At 40.2% G+C, this 8,753-nt stretch overlaps 1 pseudogene; it reads right to left on the bottom strand.

Annotated features, from left to right (window-relative positions):
- Positions 1-1,025: 1,025 nt before the first annotated feature.
- LOC118837805 lies at positions 1,026-7,787 on the bottom strand (annotated as a pseudogene).
- Positions 7,788-8,753: the final 966 nt, after the last annotated feature.

Genomic DNA, 8,753 nt, shown 5'->3' on the forward strand with positions numbered 1-8,753 from the left:
TTCCACTTGCTCAAGTCTAATTTTAAATGTGTTAGTGTTTACATTTTGCTTTTGAGCCTCCATTTTCAATTGGTTGATTTCACCTCTCAGGATGTCTTTTTCTCTCTTTAGATTCTGTATCTCTGTAGACCTTTCGCCAATCTTATTCTTTAGGGACTTTTCCATTTTTTCCATGTTTTCTTTTACCTCCCTAATTTGGTTTTTAAAATCCTCCTTTACCTCTTCCAGCAGTGCTTTTTGGGCTGGAGACCAGTTCATATTAGCTTTTGAGGTATCTGATGTATCTACCGTGTCAATGCCGTCCTCCTCCATTTCGATATTTTGATCCTGCCTGTCTCCATAAAAAGAATCTATTGTCCTCGGGTTTTTTGTATTCTTCTTCATGTTTGTTGTTTTCCCTTTTCCTGGCATTACAATGAATTTCTAAGTTTGGGCTCTCTGTCCCAGCTTTCTTATTCTGGGGGTTCTGAGTCTAGAATTAAAACCTTCAGTTTCCTGAGGTGTGGGGGAGGGGTCTGGCTCCCTGGCGTCTCACTCCCTGTGGGTGCTCTCCAGCACTTGCTTTTCAGCAATGGTCTCAGCTGTTTGTTGTTTGAGCTGATGTCTGGCACTTCCCCTGGGGGAGCAAGGTTATGTCTGGGCTCCTGGCATTGACCCCTGCTTCTAGTATTTGTCCTGTGAAGCCCCACTACTCTCTCCTCTGTTTCAGTTCTCTTTTTTTGTTTTTCCCGAGGAATTCTCTGAGTGAGGGTGGGAGGGATTAGAGCCGTTTACCTGGCCATTGAGTCTTCCGGAAGTTCAAGAGCCGAGTTCCTGGGTTTTGCAAGTGTCAGGACTGGGTGTTTTCACGGCTGGTGGCATTGCGCTGCCTCTCGTCGCTCCCACAGACTGCCGTCCTGTGTTGAGAGGCCTGGGGATCTCTGCCGGTTTCAGGTGCCCAGCTTTCTCCCAGCCCGTCTCCCATGTGGATTTCTCGGCCAGCCGCTTCCGCCTTGGTCTGGAGCCGCTCCACACCGAGCACTCTCCGAGCCTGCAGGTTCATTCCTCCGGCCTTTCAGACTCTCCCGGCTCGGAAATTTGCCCCACGCAGACTGCTCGCGGTTTCTGACTCTCTCAAATCTGCTCAAATTCACTTTTTTATAGGAATCTGACAGACCTTGTGAGAGAGCTCCAGTAAGAGGCTGCCTTCATGCGGCCATCTTGGCTCCGCCCCCCCAAATATTTTTAATGCTCTCCCATATTTCATCATAATTTCACTTTAATTTCTCTTAACTTTCATTGTACTGTTTTTAGTTATTTTCCTTCTAAATTACTGGCTACTCTTTCACTGTATCCTTTGCTAACATCTCATCGTCTTCTTTGGCTCTTTTCTCACTCTACACCCACCTATTTCTCCAATGATTACTTATACAATTCCTGTATCTAAATCTTCATCCTAAATCTATCTTGATACTTCCATTTTGATATTCCTGACCATGGCTGTCAATGTTTACCTATCTTATCACAATAGAAAACTCAGTGAATTTAAATTCTATTTATCATCTCTGCACTCCATTCTGGAGGGGCAGTTAGGTGGCTCAGTGGATAAAGATCTGGCCCTAGAGTTAGGAAGACCTGCATTCAAATCTGGCCTCAGATACTTCCTAACTGTGTGACCTAGAGCTAGTCATTTAAATTTTGTTCACCTTAATCCACTGGAGAAGAATATGGTAGGCCACCCAATATATTTGCTAAAATAAAACTCTATATTGGGGTCACAAAAAATTTAGACATGACTGAACAACATTACCTTATAATTGAATTAAATGCTGTTCAATATAATCTTTTCCAACAGCCATTCACTAACTTCTAACTGCCATGATTGGCAGTCTCATAGGTGCTGTCGATACAAAACAAGATGAATTTTGTGTCTGCCCTCAAGAGAGGTGTTGGTGGGAGGGATACAACATAGAAACAGAAGAGATTAGGTTTTAGCCTGGAGTCAAGGGAGAGCCACTAAAATTTCTTGCACACAAGAGACTATAAACAGACCTGAGCTTTATTTTTTAGGCTAAGAAAACATTTTTGAATTTTTATTTACAAAAGCTTTAAAAACAAATAATGCCTTGTGTTTTGCAAATAACCTTTCTGAGGAAGGACCACTCAGTAACAGCATCATAAATCAACAAGAAAAGAATGTTAAAATACAAGGGCATAAGCCAATTTGGCAAATAGCTAATACCATGTTAGTTAAGTGCAAATAACACATACACCATGACTTGTTATCCATCATCATTTATGAGTAGCATTTAGTTTCTAATTTTAAAAGATCTTTCACATATTCTGGCCTGATCACATGCTCTTGTCTACATGGATAAGAGTATTTCACAGTTATTCTGTCAATATATAGAAAATATGTTGCACCAACATACACAGAAAATAAGCATTACAATCTTCAGATGACTTTATTCACTCTAATTTGTTGTTTCATTGTTCTACAATTAATCTCTTGATTATTTTTGTTTTTGTAACAACTACAGAGGTATAATCCCATCTCTTTTAGTTTAATTTGATATAAGACATCCCTGTGGTGATTTGCTCTCTTTGGACATACTGATTTTTGGAGTCGCTATAACAAGGGCTTGGTAAATTTGACTCCATCACTGGGGAGTGGTGAGGGTCAGCCTAGGGTAATTAAAGGAACAAAGAAGTAAAGCAAGGCACAGATGTGACCATGCCACAGATGTGCTAGTACTTCTGATATATGGGTGGAAAACAGCTGTGAAGCACTTCTTTAGTCCCAAAGCCTAGTCAGAGACCTATCCAAAGTCCTGGTGAGCATGGTTTCAAAGACCCAGGGCCCGCTAGTGGAGTGGCTTGACTCTTCAATACTCCCTCTTTTCCTTTCATGAGATCTTTCCCAAGTCAACAATTTGCAGCAAACTAAATAGACTATTTTCCATGGGTCCAAAACAAAAAAAACTGCTGTGTAAGACTAGAAAACGATGAACTTTCAGGTTATTAGTAAAGAAAACCCAAATTTCTGCTAAAATAGTGGATCTCTGTCACTCTTTAAAGTGCAAAATTGATGGTCCACAGTCTCAAATAGCTAAAACTCTTGCATTCTGGAAGAGATAGACATGAAATAGAGCAATAAGTTATCATCATTGTTTGTTAATCTCGGAATGATGGGAGAGATGTCAGGTACAAACTAAGACCAAGCAGATATGTTTACCAAAAGAATGATTATGATATGAATGGTTCCTTTGGCCACACATGCTTTCTAATAGATAGATTAGTTATACAATCTAATTTTACCTGAAGATGCTTCCAATGAGGATATGTGGAAGGAATGGTCAAAAATAATACTGAAAGACAAAAGAGAAAATGGTTTGAGAAGGCATGGTAAAAAAAAAAAAAAAGAAATAGTCTTCTTGTGTACAAACACATGTGTAGCCCAAAATATTAAGGCTTGTAGTCCATCCATTATATGTCATTACCACTTGTTGGTCTCTCTTTCATACACATTTTCCTTAGAGTTCTGCACAGAGAAGGAGCCTGAATCAAGACTCAGCAAGTTCCCACATTACTTGACATCATCGATGTGATCATCAAAGAACACTTCTCACATTTAGAAAAAAGGTCATTTCCATAGGTAATGAATCAGATCTTTTACTGTGGGCCTATGTGCTCCAACTCTTGCTGCTCAGCAACTTCCTGCAGTCCACCAATGAAGTATTTGCATCTTTTGTGAAGTAATTGGTAGTATAGATGACCAGAAAGAACAATCAGAGGATTTCAAAGAAGCCCAGTTTTTCTTCTGGCCAGTTACAGTTTGTTAGGATTTTGATTAAATAGCCAAACTTATGACCAATGTCAAATGAAAACTACTTGATACCCTCACACAGGTCAAAGTAGATTTCATTAGAAGTTCCACAAAATACTGTCTCTCATTCTTTTTTTCTGATTCTTTTGAAACAGGATACCCAATGTTGTTAGGACCTCTATGGTGTCCTGGGCATATATGTCCTCTGTTAAATTAAAGTTTACGTTGAGCTGCCATGTTGAGGTTCCTGAGGGTATTCCCCTTGTTCATCCATAAATGTCAATGCAAGCTGAATTATCTTTAGCAATTGTACACTACATCTCAATAGTTGGTACTGATAGTCAGCATTACTTCTAAATTCTCCAATGAGTTTTTTTGCTTGAAAACATTATATATATATATATATATATATATATATATATATATATATATACATACACACACACACACATATACATATATATATACACACAAACACACACACACACACACACACACACACATATATATATACTACAACTGTTTTTATTTATTACTAAGTTTCAACACCACAAAGAGAAATTTCCATACATAAAAACATGCAGAAATAGAACTGTATGTGAAACTATGAATTCTACCTCATACCATTTGCTTGAAATATATTTCTATATTTGCATTTCAAAACAGTTCTTCTTGTCATCTTTGTAGCTGAATTTCCCTTGTGTGAATTTACACAAAATATTACAATGACCCTTTAAGATATCATTTTTACTATTATCACATTACTAACTCCCACCAGCTTTCATTAACCTCCCTTTCTTTCTCCCAACTAAAAATACAAAAAGGCACTGTTACATTGTTGGTGGAGTTGTGAACTGATTGAACCATTCAGAAGAGCAATTTGGAACTATTCCCAAAGGATTATGAAAATGTGCATACCCTTTCACTCAGCAACCCCACTTCTAGGGCAGTATCCCAAAGAGATCACAGAAATGGGAAAGGGACCCGTATGTACAAAAATATTTATAGTGGCTCATTTTGTGGTAGCAAAGAATTGGAAATCAAGGGGATGCCCTTCAATTCGAGAATGGCTAAACAAGTTGTGGTATATGAATGTAATGGAATACTATTGCACTATAAGAAAAGGGGAAGATATAGACTTCATAATAACCAGGAAAACCCTGCTTGATGTAATGCTGAGAGGAGCAGAAACAGGAGAACACTGTACACAACCACAGATATACTGATTCTGTGATGACTAACCTTGATAGACTTGGCTATTCTCAGCAATACAAGGTGCAAAGACAATACCAAAGGACTCATTATGGAAAGAACTATCTACATCTGGAGAATGAACTATGGATTATGAACGCAGATTGAGGCAAACTATTGCTCTCGTTTTTCTTTTTTTTGTTTTGTTTTGTTTCTTCTCTCTCATGATTCATTCCATTAGTCATAATTCTTCTTTACAATTGGACTATTGTGTAAATAAGTTTGATGTGAAGTTATATGTAGAAGATATATCTGATTTCATGACATCTTGGGGAGGAAGGGGGGAGGGGAGAAAATCTGGAACTCCAAATCATGTGGAACTGAGTGTTGTAAACTAAAAATAACAGGGTATTTTTTTCTATTTTTTTATATTTACCATTCTATGCCTCTCTTGAGTCTTGTATTAGAAGATCAAATTTTCCATTGAGTTCTGGCCATTTCATCAGGAAAGTCTAGAATCTTATTTCATTGAATATCTATATCCTTGCCTGAAAGTTTAAGCTTAATTTTGTGGGACTGTTGATCCTTGGCTATAGTCCAAGCTGATTTGCCTTTTGGAATATCATATTCCAATCCCCCTGATATTTTAATTTAGAAGCTGCAAAATCCTGTGTAACCTTGACTGTGGTTCCTTGATATTTGAATTGTTTATTATTTTTTGCTTGCTTGAAATGTTTTCTCCTTGACCTGAGAATTCTGCAATTTGGTTACAATATTCCTTGGCTTCTTCAATTTGGGATCTCTTTCAGGAGGTGATCTGTGGGGTCTTTTGATGACTATTTTGCCCTGTGGTTCTAGGACCTGAGAGCAGTCTTTATTGATGATTTCTTGGAAGATATTGTACAGGTTCTTTTTTTCATCATGGCTTTCTGGTAGACCAGTAATTCTTAGATTTTCTCTCCTGGATCTATTTTCCAGGTTACTTGTTTTCCCAATGAGATAGTTCCCATTTTCTTATATTTTTTTCATTCTTTAGATTTGGTTTGACTTTTTCTTGATCCCTCATAGAGTCAGTAGTTTCTAGTTGTTCAATTTCAATTTTAAATGAATTATTTTCTTCAGTTAGTTTTTGTACCTCCTTTTCCATTTGATCAAGTTTTACTTTTACAGAGTTATATTCTCCAGATAGGCTTTGTACTTCCTTATCCATTTGGCCAATTTTACTTTTTAAGGAGTTGTTGTCTTCAGTAATTTTTTTTTTCATTTTGTCAACTGTATTTTTAAAATCATTAGTCAATTTTTCTTCTACCTCTCTAGTTTGGCTTTTAAATTCCTTTCTGAGCTCTTCCAAGAATTCTTTTTGGACTTGAGACCAGTTCATATTCCCTTTTGGACTTTCATATGTGGGTATAGTGTCAATGTTGTCCTCTTCTGAATTCATATCTTGATCTTCCATGTCCCCATAGAAGATTCTATGGTCTTTTCTTTTCTAGTCTGCTTCTTGTTCATGGTGATTGCCTTTTCCCTGGCTTTTAAAGTGAATTTCTGTTTCTGGGGCAGAGGTGGCTCTGTCCTATACCTCCTGTGTTGGGAGATAGGGTCCTAGTTACTGTTTCTGTGTGCTTTCACCTCTGGTTCTGTCAGCTAGAAGATATATAATGCTGCAGCTTATCTGGTACTGAGCTGACCCTAGCTGGGGTGTACCCAGGCCAGGTCTGTCTGAGTTTCCTTGGGGTTGCACTGGAGCTTGCAGTGGGAAGTGTGGGTGAAGTTTGGTCTGGCTGCTGGAGGTCACCTCCTCCCCTAGAGCTGGATAGGCTCAGTTGCTGATACCCATGCTAGTGTCTCCTGATTCCCTGACTCTGCAGAGGCACACCTGGGTTGGTGTGTGCCACCTCCATCCCTTTGGGGCTCAGGATCTCTTAGTGATCTACTGAGGTGGGGCTCACTGGAAGTCCTCTGGTCCTACCCTGGACCCCTTTAGCCACAGCAAGATGGTCCTTCTCATCAATCTCCCTAAAATCCCCAGCTAAAAGACTGCTGTACCCCTAGGTTCCTCTATTCCAGGATTTTTCCTGGGGCAATATTCTCTAAGTTTTTCAAGGTCAACAAGTGTGGGGATGGGTTGAGAGCGCTTATGGTTTACTCTGCCATCATGGCTCCCAGAAATTCAAGTAGATGACTTTCATACATTTAGTCTGTGGCCTGATATCTCTAGGAGTAACTGCTACCCCTGCCACAGGCCTTGCACTTCTTTCTCACCCAGTTCCTAAAGACCCCCATTCTGTGCTGAGAGGTTTTGAGATTATTACTGCTGCAATTGTTTGAGTTTGCCTGAGCCTGCTTCCACTCAGCTATGTCCAAGTCTGTGCTGATGCAGTGTGGGTTCTCTGTGATCTTCCACCATGATGCAACAGATCCTTCCTATCAACTTTCCAGGCCTGTCCTGGGCTGGATATGTGCCACACTCTGTCTCTCAGTGGATTCTAAGACCTCAAAATTTGTTAAAATCCACTTCTTAGAGGTACGTTAAGGAATTTGTGGGAGAACTCTGGTGAGTCACTGCTTCAACTTCTCCATCTTGGTTCCTCCCCCTCCAGTGGTTCTTGCCATTTCTCCTGGAAACTCAGTGTCCATGGCAACCTAATTATACTTCTATGTAATATCAAATTTTCTTCATCTCATGATCTAGGATGCAGGCCCAAACTTCACAAAATTTTTGGCTGTGATCTGCAGTAACTCTCCATAGGTGCCCATGTTGTTGCTGCACTCCTTTGCCTTGTTTTTGCATTAGAGTCAATCTGAGCAGAGCCCCATAGTCACCTCTCACCAGCCCAGGAGAGAAGGGCATAAAATACCTTCAGTGCAACTTCTCATCACAAGTCTGTGGTGGATGTTTGGAAAAAGAAGGCCTAGAAATAAGTAGTTCACTTAAGAAGCTAATTTAGTAACCTAGTGAAGACAAAGGGAAGATCTGCATTTTGGATTTCCCAAGGCCAATTCAGCCCACTCTCTTCCTCCTCCTTTGCAATTCTGGACCAAAGTCCTTGATCATTTGCAGCATCTCTATTCATTATATATAAATCCAAGATCAACAGTTCATTCATCTGCCTGCATATCATATTCTAAAAAATTGGCATTCATCACTTGAATGTTTCTATATAGTTAGGCCAAACTCTTTTGAATAATTATTTATCTCATCCTGGAATCCGTGTTACTCTAGGTCTTGATGCAGCCAGCACAATCATCCCTAAACAGGAATATCTGCCAGATTTCATTATCTAATGGAAAGAAATCAAACATATACAACATATTTTAATGCACCATACAAGGTAAACTCCTGGGGGTGGAGCCAAGATGGCCGCATGAAGGCAGCCTCTTACCGGAGCTCTCTCACAAGGTCTGTCAGATTCCCATAAAAAAGTGAATTTGAGCAGATTTGAGAGAGTCAGAAACCGCGAGCAGTCTGCGTGGGGCAAATTTCCGAGCCGGGAGAGTTTGAAAGGCCGGAGTAACGAACCTGCAGGCTCGGAGAGTGCCCGGTGCGGAGCTGCTCCAGACCAAGGTGGAAGCGGCTGGCCGGGAAATCCATGAGGGAGACGGGCTGGGAGAAAGCTGGGTGCCCGAAACCGGCAGAGATCCCCAGGCCTCCCAACACAGGACGGCAGTATCTGGGAGCGACGAGAGGCAGCGCAACGCCACCAGCGCCACCAGCCGCGAAAACACCCAGCCCTGACGCTTGCAAAACCCAGGAACT

The sequence above is a fragment of the Trichosurus vulpecula genome, chromosome 1, assembly GCF_011100635.1.
Source record: "Trichosurus vulpecula isolate mTriVul1 chromosome 1, mTriVul1.pri, whole genome shotgun sequence".
Taxonomy (NCBI): domain Eukaryota; kingdom Metazoa; phylum Chordata; class Mammalia; order Diprotodontia; family Phalangeridae; genus Trichosurus; species Trichosurus vulpecula.